This window comes from Dendropsophus ebraccatus, chromosome 3, assembly GCF_027789765.1.
Source record: "Dendropsophus ebraccatus isolate aDenEbr1 chromosome 3, aDenEbr1.pat, whole genome shotgun sequence".
NCBI classification, from domain to species: domain Eukaryota; kingdom Metazoa; phylum Chordata; class Amphibia; order Anura; family Hylidae; genus Dendropsophus; species Dendropsophus ebraccatus.
Window position 1 is genome coordinate 49039671 of NC_091456.1, and position 14416 is coordinate 49054086.

Below are 14416 nucleotides of genomic sequence, written 5' to 3' on the forward strand. Positions count from 1 at the left end.
ATGTTGTATTTTGCAATAATACTTGTTTAATAGAAAAAATGTAATACTATATATATATATATATATATATATATATATATCATAAAAATCAAAGTCTGTCTGTCTGTCTGTCTGTCCTTCTGTCTGTCTGTCTGTCCTCTATAGACTTCCAAACGCCTGAACCGTTTGACCCCAAATTTGGCCCACAGATACATTGGGTGCCCGGGAAGGTTATTGCGAAGGTCCCGTCCCCGCCAGATGTACAGGAGGGGAGGGGGAGGGGAAAGAGAGGCGCCCCATAGAGATGATTGGGAAAATCTCCTCACTGCACACACAGGTGATATAATTAGCTGCAGCAGACACGGCAGTTGGAGCCTTAGCAACCAATAGGATTACTGCTTTCATTTTCACAGGGAGCTATGGTTGCTAGGGAAGCTGCCTCACAACATCCACAGTAATAACTGGTAGACTCCCTACTCCATCTATACTGTACATGTATATACAGAACCCCCTACTCCATCTATACAGTACATGTATATACAGGACCTCCTACTCTATCTATACAGTACATGTATATACAGGACCCCCTACTCCATCCATACAGTACATGTATATACAGGGCCCCCTAAGGTACCAGACCTGACCAATACCGCCATACTGTGACTGGATAACACTGCCACACCAGACCTGACCAATACCGCCATACTGTGACTGGATAACACTGCCACACCAGACCTGACCAATACCGCCATACTGTGACTGGATAACACTGTCATATCAGACCTGACCAATACCGCCATACTGTGACTGGATAACACTGTCATATAAGACCTGACCAATACCGCCATACTGTGAATGGATAACACCGCCACACCAGACCTGACCAATACCGCTATACTGTGCTGGATAACACTGTCATACCAGACCTGACCAATACCTCCATACTGTGACTGGATAACACTGCCATACCAGACCGGACCAATACCGCCATACTGTGCTGGATAACACTGTCATACCAGACCTGACCAATACCGCCATACTGTGACTGAATAACACTGCCATACCAGACCTGACCAATACCGGCAAACTGTGACTGGGTAACACCGCCACACCAGTCCTGACCAATACCACCATACTGTGACTGGATAACACCATCATATCAGACCTGACCAATACTGCCATACTGTGACTGGATAACACCGCTATACCAAACCTGACCAATACCACCATACCGTGACTGGATAACACCGCCACACCAGACCTGACCCATACCGCCATACTGTGACTGGATAACACCCCCATACCAGACATGATCAATACTGACACACTGTGACTGAATAACACTGCCATACGGGTAAATACAACCCTGCAAGTATACAGGACACTACAAGTATACAGGACCCCAAAACTATACACTACAAGTGCACGGGACCTCCACAAAACTATATACTACAGGTATACAGGACCCCAAACTTTACACTACAGGTATACTGGACCCCAAAACTATATACTACAGGTATACAGGACCTCCACCAACTATATACTTCAGGTATACAGGACCTCCACCAACTATATACTACAGGTATACAGGACCCCAAACTATTCACTACAGGTATACAGGACCCCAAAACTATACACTACAGGTATACAGGAACTCCACCAACTATATACTACAGGTATATAGGACCCCAAACTATACACTACAGGTATACAGGACCTCAAAACCATACACTACAGGTATACAGGACCTACAACAACTCTATAATACAGGTATACAGCACCTTCACCAACTCTATACTACAAGTATAGAGGACCCAAAATATACTACAGGTATACAGGAACTCCACTAGCTATATACTACAGGTATATAGGACCCCAAACTATACACTACAGGTATACAGGACCTCCACCAACTCTATACTATAGTTATACAGGACCCTCAAACTATTTACTACAGGTATACAGGACCCCCGAACTATATACTACAGGTATGCAAGACCTCCACCAATTATACACTACAGGTATCCAGGACCCTCAAACTATAAACTACAGGTATACAAGACCTCCACCAACTATACATTACAGGTATACAGGACCCCCAAACTATACAGTACAGGTATACAGGACCGTCACCAACTGTACCCTGCAGGTATACAGGACCTCCCTCAACTATACACTATAGGTATACAGCCCCCCCAACTATGCACTACAGATATGCGAGACCCCTAAAAACTATACATTGTGGGTATACAGAACCCCTCCAACTATGCACTACAGGTTTACACTAATTCCACTGATTAACTCAGATGAAACAATACCTTTAGTTTGGCCTCCTGGGCACCTTAGAACAAATCTAATTAACACACTGACACTTTATACCCGGGCAGCGCCGGGTACATTTTCTAGTATATATATATAAACCGAAATGCATTATATAAGAAAATCTCAGCAACCCACCTATAATAGCACAAATTACTAGTGATACTGAGGACACAGAGAAGAAAAAAGATGATTAATTGATTTATTTTGGTGAAAACAGTGTACGGTAGTTTAAAATAGTTGTTTTGGGAATTTTTTATACAAACCTGATTCGTTGGATCATGTCTTTAAACTAAGCTGTAACAGTATGACACATATATCAGTCTTTGAACACTTTAGTTGACATTTTTGAAAATAAATTAAAGTTACAATGGGGGACAAACAAACTGTGCAGGAAGATAAAAGATCTCATAGTGAGATAATATGAAGCGGATCCTAGACATTTTTATGCTAGAGAGTACTCTTTCAGGGCTTATTTTGCTAGGTAAATAAATAATTAAGTGACACGTCCAGGTTGCTTTTACCATACCAGAAACTGTGGTGTATATGTATAATCTTTCTTTTTGTATGAAAGGGTTTTGTGACGTTCTTTATGTCTGATCCGCTACCAACTGTTTTGTATATTTCTGAACTACTAAATAACTGAATGCACTTATAGATCTAGAAAGGCTACAATCAGACTCATCCATTAGGGTCCTTTTACATGTGCCGATTATGCTAGGACATTCAATTACCCAATAATCGTCCCATGGGAAAGTGTTAGCAATAGAGATGAGCTAATGTCAAGCATACTCGGGTTCGTCCGAACCCAAGCGTGCAGCATTTGATTTAGCGCTGGATGCAGCGCTAAGGTTGCCGGAAAATAATGGATACAGCCATTATACTCCAGTGGCCACCAATATGCTATGAGGTGACACCCAGACCACAGAGATAAATCTAAGTGTCATCAGCCTAGAAGTAGTACTTGAAATCATGGGATTCTATGATCTGCCCCAAGCCAAATGTATAGAGTAGAGGGCCTAGGATGGAGCCTTGGAGGATGCCAACAATAAGGGGGGTGACTTGAGGAAGAGGTGTGCTAGTGGGAGAGACTAAATGTGCAGTTGGAGAGGTACAGTATGAGGATAACCAGTAGAACGCCAAGTCTGGGACTCCGAGAAATGAAAGAGTTTGTAGGAAGTGAGAATGGTCAAAGGCAGAGGATAGGTCAAAGAGAAGGAACACAGAGCATTGGCGTAAAAATGTGGTAGTGAACAGATCATTAGCCACTTTGCCGAGAGTATGCCTGTATTTTGGTTAGATGGCTGCAAGAAAGTCACCTGTATAGCAAGGGAACGCAAAAGCTTACTTAGCGCTTTGATGAACAGTTAGTGGGCCCGGCACAGTGCATAGAGCGGGCCGGTGCACATGAAGAATCCAGCAGCCAGTGTGAGAACCAGGTGGCGTTGTGAAAAATCTCCCACACCACCAGGATCTCTACACTGGCACTTACCCAGTATTGACAGTATTGACTGGCATACTATACTTGTTTTAGGGTCCTCTCAATCTGTATAGCTTGTGACAAAGAGTTACAGTCAGTCTTAGTAGAACATAGGCATGATGTTAATTAGACCATTATTATTAAACCTGATGATCTTATTTAGCATGTTTACAAGGTTTATCCAGAGTCAGACAACTTCATAGAACACCCCATCAGTTATACATATATGCTTTGCAGGGGAGATATAAGTAAAACCATATGATTTCCAAATGTCTACAGGGCTTTTACTGAAAATTGTATCAGTATACAAAAAATAAACACTTACAGTATCATAAGTCACCAGGACTTCAATGCATTTCCCTGTTGAATTATACTTTTTCTATTTTCTCGAGTAGTCGTAGGCAGACTAGTTTGAAAATAAGGCTACAAATCATAGACACATTTTTCAGTGTATAAAACTAAATTCTGTTTATGACAATCACATTGCCTTAGAATTGATAAAAACAGTATGAATCGAATAAATAAGACAGAAGAACAAACTAGATATACAGAGGGCTAAAAAAGCCAATGAATATTTTTTTCTTGCTTGGTTACATAGAATAAACGAGAGATACAGCCCCAGAGTTTTTCTGCACAATAAAAGATGAATGGCAGATCTACGGCTGTAAAAGCTCCATTATAACAACTTATTCTTGCTGAAAGACATTTGAATAAGATGAATAAGATGCCATATTTTAAGTTCTAAGAGCAGGCAGAAGAAGCCAATCACTTCTACACAATCAAGAATAATCACCGCTCTGAGTACTGAGCAGAATACTTGAGATAATTTCGAAAGATAAAGGCCCACACACAGCAAATAACATGACAAGTCTGTAATATTTTCTTAATTAGAAGCGGCAGTCTATTGACATTATAACTACCCCGTCTTGAAGTAATTAAAATCATTGATTGTACTGTATTACTGTACTTTATTTTTCAAGAAATCAAGTGTTATGTAATTGCTCAATTGATTTCCATTCAAAAGCAATGATACTTTTAATTGTTTTGGACAAAAAGTAAACTGTTTATTTATAAAAAATAGATGATGTGCTAATTATTTCAGAGAATAAATCATAGGGACACAGTTTAACCCAACCGTTGCTTATCAAGCCGGTATAATAAGAAACCTTGTTCATACTGTATGTCAGATTCACAATGAATTCTGGGGCACGTTCAATTATCACGTCCAATTACCAGTTCATTCTTCATTCTATGCAGCTAATTCACATGCAATAGAAAATGTATTTCTGTATGTAGCATGCTATTTATTTATACAGTTTTCATAGGGAAAGGCCCAATAAACACTGAATGGGGCTTGCTAGGGGTGCTCTCTACTACTCTGATGGATTGTCACAAACAATCTATGGTACAAACAGGCCTTCTCCTCTTTCTTATGAAGAGGAGCAACACACTTGGACACGGTCACTTCATGTGGCATAAACTTGTAGTATAAACAGTCTCTAGAAGTGGCACATAGTGTAACATATTCACCTGTGTTCCTGTTGCCGCATCACTGGTCCCTTGAATGACTCTAGTACTGTTCACAAGCATTGCAGCAAGTTTGTAATGTGCACAGCTGTTCTGTCAACTGCAGTAAATCTAACCTGCTGATAGCCCCCTATTGCACCGGAGACGCCAAGGAGGAAGGTACGTGTATTACCTTCACCCTCTCTGCCCTTCCAGTGCAGTTAGCAGTTTGGTTGGGGCAACCGTTAGGAGCACTGCCCGCCCCCATATCGCCGATCCTCCCCCAGCCCAGGAAGTGGGGCAGATTGGCACTGTGGGGGTAGGCAGTGCCCAAAATGGGTACCTCAGAGCTTCTAACAGTCTTACCGGACCGTACAGCAAACTACTAACTGCACCAGAAAGAGAAGAGGAGGAGAAGACCTGCCTCTGGAGCTGAAGGGAGGTAAGTGTGAATTTATTTTATTTTTTTATTTGGTAGGACAGGGGAATCATGGGGAGGGTGGAGAGACTACCTATGTGCATGTTCTTTAGCTAAAAGGGTAGTCCAGGACCCCTTTTTTTTTTTTAAATGCCCAGGGAGGGTGTGAAAAAATAACATGAGTAGCACCCATACTGCCGCCTGCATTTCCTTGCTACGGTCCCCTGGTGTGCAACTGCTTCCTGGTATTGAGATTGGACTACAGCCCCCTAATGGCATAGCAGGCCTGCCACATCACATGTAAAGTACTGTCTCAATACCAAGAAGGTCTGGAGCAGCAGAAAGCGCAAGAGCCATGTAGGTGAGTTGATGTTATTTTTTTTTCACCCACCCCCCTTGCTGGGCATTATGAAAGAAGGGATCTTGGCTGCACTAGCCACAGTAGATACTATAAAATAGGACAGATTGTCCCTTTCAAATAATTAAACATTCGCATGGTTGATCTGAAATTGATTATTATATTATTATTATATATGAAAATTTATTACAGAGCATTTTGTACTTTAAGGGTGCCTTCACACGTAGCGGATTTTCTGCTGCGGATCCGCAGCAGATCCGCAGCGTCAAATGGGCCACATATGGGGTATTTCTATAAGTATTGGGGTGCATTTCTCTGGTAATTGGTTTATAATTATGAAAAATATTGGATTACAATAAAATCTCTGCACAGAAAATTAAAATTTTCAAATTTCTTACACACTTAGCTTTTATTTCTGTGACTCCCCTAAAGGGTTAAAAAACTTTCTGGATATGCTTTTGCAGAGTGTGGGGGGGGGTGCAGTTTCTGAAATGGGGTGCTTTGTGGGGCTTTCTAACATACAGGCCCCTCAAATACACTTTAAACCTGAACAGGTCCCTAAAAATATCTGATTTTGAAATTTTACTGAAAATTTGGAAATTTGCTGCTAATGTTTTAAGCTTTCTATTGTCTAAAAAAATGAAAGATCGTTTAATAAATGCCGCCAACATAAAGTAGACATGTTGCTAATGCTATTTAATATATAATTTATGTGGTATAACCACTTTCTGTATAAGCAAAAAAGTTTCAAAGTTGGAAAAATGCATTTTTCCATGTTATTTGGTTTTTTTTCATAAAGATTCGTTATGAGTATGGACTCAAATGTAAAGTACAATATGTCACGAGAAAACAATCTCAGAATCAGCCGGATAGGTAAAAGCATCCCGAAGTTATTAATGAATAAAGTGACACTGGTCATATTCATAAAATTTGTCTTTGTCATTAAGGCCATTTCAGGCTCTGTCCTTAAGGGGTTAAAAGGAGAATAAAAAAAAAAGTTTTCTAATTACCTATATACCAGAACATCAGAATAAAAAACATTTTTTTTCCTGAAAAATACTAATATAGTATGTAATTCTTCTTTTGCTAAAATACTGACCCTAACTATAAACTAATAAACCTATTGTGAATGAATATGTGGAGTACATTTTGCTGTCTGTTTCATGAAAGAAAAAAAAAAACATTGTTTAGAATGTTGATTCATTTTTTTATTGTGCATTCCGAAATTTTTTGCATTGCAAAATGGCTTCTTTTTCAATTTCCAAAATAGACTGAGGAGAGCTGACAACTACCCGATAATCCTCTTAAACTGTCATCTTGCTTTAATTCCACGCAATACAAGGCCTAATTTATGAGTTTTATACCGGAGACACACAAATAAAACAACCAAATATGGAAGTGTTTGCATTTTTTATAGATAATTGAAAGAAGCTGAATGCCAGAAAGCTCATTTCTGCGTTAGTGTTGTTTCATATGCAATCGGATGGAGACCACTGACATGAAACCAAAGCCAGAGTAGGATAGGAAACATTAAAAAATAATGATGTTTTTCAACTTAAGTTTACTCTATAAAGTAGAATATTCCAATCGTGTTATTATATTATTTGTTTGTGTATACTTTTAATACAGAAAAACAACTGATGGAAGTTAGATTGGAAGTTATGTATGTGTAATAATGAAGTAGTTTTACATTCAGGAATATTATCTTTGTCAGGGTCATGGATTGTGGACCATAAGACTGAGGCAATGCAATCCATTGGTGCATTCTAAAAATACCCACATTAGAGCTGTGATTGATGCTTTATGGGAGAAGTAGGGGGCTTTAGATTGTTTCCCTCCTACTAGGCTAAAAAGGTGATAACAGAAGATACATTAAGTTGGATCAGACATAGGCTATGTTCTCACAACGTCTTTTGAGCTCAGTTTGAAATGACGTCCAATATTTTGAGGCTAAAATAACGGACGTTATTTAGCTGTGTGGCCTCCCCTTAGTGCAATGACGGCTGCTGGTACATTATTCTAGTTTGGGGTTACTAATTGGTCTTTGAGTGTGGCTTAATTGAAAAGTCCATTGAATTTAATAGTAGAAATGGAGAAAGAATGGTGGAAAAAGAAAAACTGTGTGTGAACAACTAATAAAAAACGTCCGCTGTTTGCAAAAGACGTCCGAAAATAATGTTCATGTTCATTATTTAGACGTCCGCGGCAAAAACGTCCGTTTTTCAATGCATTGTGTGCATTGGACGTCCGTCTTCCCATTGACTCCAATGCATTGCCATTGCCATCAGTTAAATTGCGGCAAAAACTGACATTTTTTTAACCCTTTGAGGACCAGGCCCAAAATGACCCAGTGGACCGCGCAAATTTTGATCTTAGTGTTTCCGTTTTTCCCTCCTCCCCTTCTAAGAGCTCTAGCACTTTCAGTTTTTTATCTACAGGCCATGTAAGGGCTTATTTGTTACAGGAATAGTTGTACTGTGTAATGGCGTCATTCATTTTACCATAACATGTATGATGGAATTCCAAATATATTATTTATGAAGATATAAATTGGTGAAATCGCAAAAAAGAATTTTGGGGGGTTCCTGTGTCTACGTAATGTAATATATGGTAACAGCGACATGATACAATTATTCTATAGGTCAGTCCGAACACAACCATATGCAGGTTACACAGATTCTCTAATGTTATATATGTATTTTTTAATGAAATCCTTTTTTTTGGCAATTAATTATAAATAAAATGGGACTATTGTGACGCTTATAACGGTTTTATTTTTTCACCTACGGGGCTGTATGGGGTGTCATTTTTTCCGCCATGATCTCTAGTTTTTATTAATACCATATTTGTGAAGATCGGACGTTTTGATCACTTTTTATTAATTTTTTTATATATATAATGTAACATAAAATCGGTAATCCGCGCACTTTTTCCCCTCTTTTCGTGTACGCCGTTTACCGTTCGCAATGACACTTGTTATATTTTAATAGATCGGACAATTACGCACGCTACGGTATATTATATGTTTATCTATTTATTTATTTTTATATGTTTTATTTATATAATAGGATAGGGGGGTGATTTCAACTTTTATTGGGGGAGGGGTTTTGGGGTAGTGTGTTGGTGTTTTTAACTTTTTTTTTTTTACACTTTTGAAGCCCCTTTGGGGGACTTTTACATACACTAGTCTGATTTTTACACTGATGAATGCTATGCCATAGGCATAGCATTGATCAGTGTTATCGGCGCTCTGCTCATTGAGCCTGCCTGTGCAGGCTTAGAGTAGCAGAGCGCCGATCGGACCGCATGGAGGCAGGTAAGAGACCTCCAGCAGTCCGTTTTACCGATCGGGACCCCCGCAGTCACACTGCGGGGGTCCCGATCGGTAAGTGACAGGGGACTCCCCCTGTCACTTACACTTAAACGCCGCGGTCGCGCCGCGATCGCGGCGTTTAAGGGGTTAATGACACGCGGCAGCGCGATCGCTGCAGCGTGTCATTGCCGGTGAGGTCCCGGCTGCTGATTGCAGCCGGGCCCCACCTCCTATGAAGCGCGCTCCGCTCCGGAGCGCGCTTCATAGCGGGAATAACACCCAGGGCGTACAGTTACGCCCTAGGTCGTCTGGGGACAGACTTCCATGGCGTAACTATACGCCCTGGGTCGTCTAAGGGTTAAATAGCGAAATCGGATGCTTTTTCTCCATTTTTGAGGTTGTGTGAACATAGCCATATAATGTAGCTTGAAATGCCTGGGCTCTAATGCCGAATGTGTAACAGGGCCCCTTACTTACTATCATTACTAATAATAAAAAATAATAATAGTACCATATTTTCCAGCGTATAACACGACTGGGCCTATAAGACGACCCCCAACTTTTCCAGTTAAAATATAGAGTTTGGGATATACTTGCTGTATAAGTTAATTAAAAACATCAGACAGCAGCGATATCTGAGAGGCAGAGAAGGAGGTACAGTAATACCGGTAAAATACATGAGTGGGCCAGACAGGTGAAAGAGGTGTGTTTTTCTGGGCACAGCGCCACTCTACCATATCTCTTTTTTTCATACTCCGGACGCCTGTATCTGTATCTGTATGTTGTGAGTGGTGGGAATTTATTTTTCTTACAGCTGTGCTCGTTGGTAGAAAAAGCAACGGGAAAGACAGGACAAGGATAAAGAATGTAACTGCAGGATATGTTGGTAATTGCCGTATCCAGAGAAAATGTATATAACACAAAAGAGAAGGAGGCCTTTAACCCCTAGGGGACCTAGGACGTACGGGTATGCCACTGCCGCCTGTCACCCTGGACGTACCCGTATGCCCTAAATTGCTATTGCACCTTGAAGTGAGCTTAGGAGAAGAGCTTGCTTAAAAGCAGGTCGGGGCCCCTTACCCAGGTTGCAGCACATGTAAAAGTCCCCCAGGGACTTTATAAATAAAACATGTAAAAATAAATAAATAAAAATGAATAAATACAGTAGCGTGCTTTGTCCAATCTATTAAAATATAACAATAGTGTTCCTGTATAAAAAAGAGAGAGAAAAAACACCAGGATTGCTTTTTTTTTTAAAACATTAAATAATTATTAATATTATTATTATATAAAATATATAAAATAATAATAATAATAATAATAATAATAATAATAATAATAATAATAATAAAAACAACAACAACAACTAGAGATCATGGCACAAAAAACAACATCCCATACAGCTCCATAGGTGGAAAAATAAAACTGTTATAAGAGTCACAATAAGGCCATTATAATCATAAATATTTGCCCCCAAAATTTACTGCAAAAATAAAATAAACTCTTTGAAATTTATGTAAACAAGGATTTAATTGTGTCCGGACTGACGTGTAGAATAAAGATATTAAAATTTCACTGTCGTTTAATATATATATATATATATATATATATATATATATATATATATATATTTATTTATTTATTTATTTTTCTGCAGAAATCAATAGTACAGGCGATTTTAAGAAACTTTGTATTCGGGGGGTTTATTAGCCCAAAAATGCATTTTTATCACGGAAAAGCAGTTTGAAGCTCTCCCCCCTGTCTTCATCATTGTGTATGGAGAGGGGATGGGTGGAGGGAGATGGGGCACCAAAACAGGACAACAAAGAGTTAATTTACAGCTACATCACCAGCTATCTCCTCTGACAGTGAGCACTGACCTCTCTGACCTCTTAATACTGGCTTTCATGCAGCTCCTGGCTGTGTAATCATTTGTTCTCTGCTCTCCGCTGCTGACTAACCTCCCTCCCCCCCCCTCCCCTCTCTATAGAGCAGACAGGACACAATTTCCTGATATTTTGCAGTGAATTGAAAAGAGGATGGAGGGGATGCAGATAATGGCATATTTGCCAAATAAACCCAATTACAAAGTTTCTTAAAATCTCCTGACAGTGACTCTTTAAGTCCTTTTTACCATAAAGTGCATTACATAAACATGGAAACAACTCAAAAGCTATAAAATTGCATTTTGTTTTCCAATTTCAGCCCATAAAAGATTTTTGGGGTTCTGTCATGCATTTTATGGCAGATTAAAAGTACATTATAAAGTACACTTTATCCTGAAAAAAACAAACCCTTACATGGCCCTGTAGATTGAAAAATAATATTTTAAATAGCAAAAGCAGCCCCCTTTCTCTATTTTTGACGTTGTGTGAACATAGCCTGTAAAGCTGCTGTGCAGCTCGCGGCCAGGGCCGTCTAACCCATTGGGCATGGTAGGCGGCTGCCCGGGGGCCCTTGCGTCCTAGGGGGCCCCTGCCCTCTGTGACCTGTATTTTTTGCTTTATAGGGCGCTCTTATAAAACTAAGTGCGTCCTATAAAGCGAAGACGGCTCCCAAGCAGTGCTGAGCACCGCAAGGAAGCCATCGCGCATATGCATAGTGAGTGGCCCTGAGCGACCCTCTCCACCCGCCCTTTCTATTGCCGCTCAGCTGAGCCGATCAAAAGCCCAGGAAAGTGCAATGAGCAGCACTTTCCTGGGCTTCTGATCGGCTCAGCTAAGCGGCGATAGAAGGGGCGGGCGGTCCCGGAACTCACCCGTCCACCAGCCCCAGCAGCTGATGTCTCCCGGCAGCGTGCTTCCGTCATCTTCCGGGAACAGGCAGCGGGGTACAGAGACGCTGCCTGTGTCCTGGATGTGTCATGCAGCCTCTATCATTCATGGCAGGACACTTCCGCCACAGGCAGTGTCTCTGTACCCCGCTGCCTGTGCCAGAGGATGACTGGAGTGCGTGCTGACAGGAGAGGAGCTGCTGGGTCCAGCGGACGGGTGAGTAACTGGTTTGTTGTTTTGGGGGGCACTGGCTACTATGGGGGGCACTGGTTACTATAGGGGCACTGGCTACTATGGGGGGCACTGGCTACTATGGGGGCCACTGGCTACTATGTGGGGGCACTGGCTACTATGGGGGGCATTGGCTACTATGGGGGGCACTGGCTACTATGTGGGGGCACTGGCTACTATGGGTGCACTGGCTACTATGGGGGCACTGGCTACTATGTGGGGGCACTGGCTACTATGGGGGGCACTGGCTACTATGGGGGGATTGGCTACTATGGGGGCACTATATGGGTGGATTGGCTACTATGGGGGGCACTATATGGGGGGATTGGCTACTATGGGGGGCGCTATATGGGGGGATTGGCTACTATGGGGGGCACTATATGCAAAGATGTGGGGGATTTGATGGCGGCGGTTGGGGGGGGGGGGCAATTCGCAGCAGCAGCATTATACTGGAGAAAATGGAGTTTAATCCGCCGGCACGCGGAACGAGGTAGTCATCTGGGCGGCTCCCCACCTGTGCCTAGTAACCACTCTTTCCCTGTCAGCACGCTCTGCAGGGATGATTGACAGGAAGAGGCACCAGTAACAGGCTATTTAAAATTGCGTCCGTTATTGCCGTGATTTAACTGACTGCAATGCAATGCATTGAAGTCAATGGAAAGACAACTGTCCAATGCACACAATGGGGGAGATTTATCAAAGGGTGTAAAATTTAGACTGGTGCAAACTACCCACAGCAACCAATCACAGCTCAGCTTTAGGCAGTGCTGAAAGGAAAGAGGAGCTGTGATTGGTTGCTGTGGGCAGTTTGCACCAGTCTAAATTTTACACCCTTTGATAAATCTCCCCCAATGTATTGATTAACGGACGTTATAAATTATTATCATGACAATTATTTTTGGACGTCTTTTGCAAACAGCGGACGTTTTTTTATTGTTTACACACAGGGGAGGCCAGACAGCTAAATGACGTCTGTTATTTTAGACTCAAAATGATGGACGTCATTTTAAAAAGAGCTGAAAAAACGTTGTGTGAACATAGCCTTACAGTGCTCCAGAGAATTGGGCTGAATGATTCCCTTTTAATAGGATATAGAGGAAATTTCTCCTAGGTATAGCTAACACGTTGGTAGTTTTCCTCTAATTGTATGTAAGGTAAAATCTTTAATTATTACGCTTTTTTCTATTGTATATTAAAACCACGGGATAGATGTGCTATACATAAGTAAATCACATCATAACCACAGAGACATAAGCGTGCAATTCATATTAGCATTCAGGTTCTTCTTTTATATAGTTTGTCTTGCTGTGTTGAAGAGGCAATAAGGCAGTGATGTAAATGTGTACCGTAGTGTTAATCATGAATATGCTTTTTCATTTAAAGCCTTGATTGTTACTGATATCTCAGCACTGAATTACATAGCATGTCTCTTCAGATTGCTTCCACACTCAAGGGATTACTGAAATGACTTGCTATATAACTCACAAATGAAGTGCGTTTAATACACTAGCGGATCTTGATTTGCTGTTTTAGCAAATAGCTAACAGTTAACAGGCAGACTTATATTTGTTGCAAATATTACTCCCCATATGGTGCCTCAGAACTGTCAGGAAAACAGCTTTGAATGTATGAAACTGCATAATTTTTAAGGCAGAAACAAAACAAATCTATAAAGTTACACATATTCAAATTGACAGGTCAAATATTTTCCAGAAATATACATTTCCTTTCGTATAAAACAAATTGTATGTTGTCTATTTCCTAAGGAAATTGTATCAAATGTAATGCAATGCATTGAAAAACTATATATTTTTTTCTTTGTATTATATATTATAATTAGCTCCGCTATGAATTACATAGTAGCTCTTAAAGGGGTAGTGCGACGGCCACACACAAAAAACAAACACAGACACATAAATATAATATATTTACAATCCCATGGGTGACAATCGCCGTTTGAATTTCCTGCCGGCCGCGTCCATGCTATCTTCGCTTCTGGGTCCGGGTGCATTGAATGGCACAGAAAAGGCTACTGATG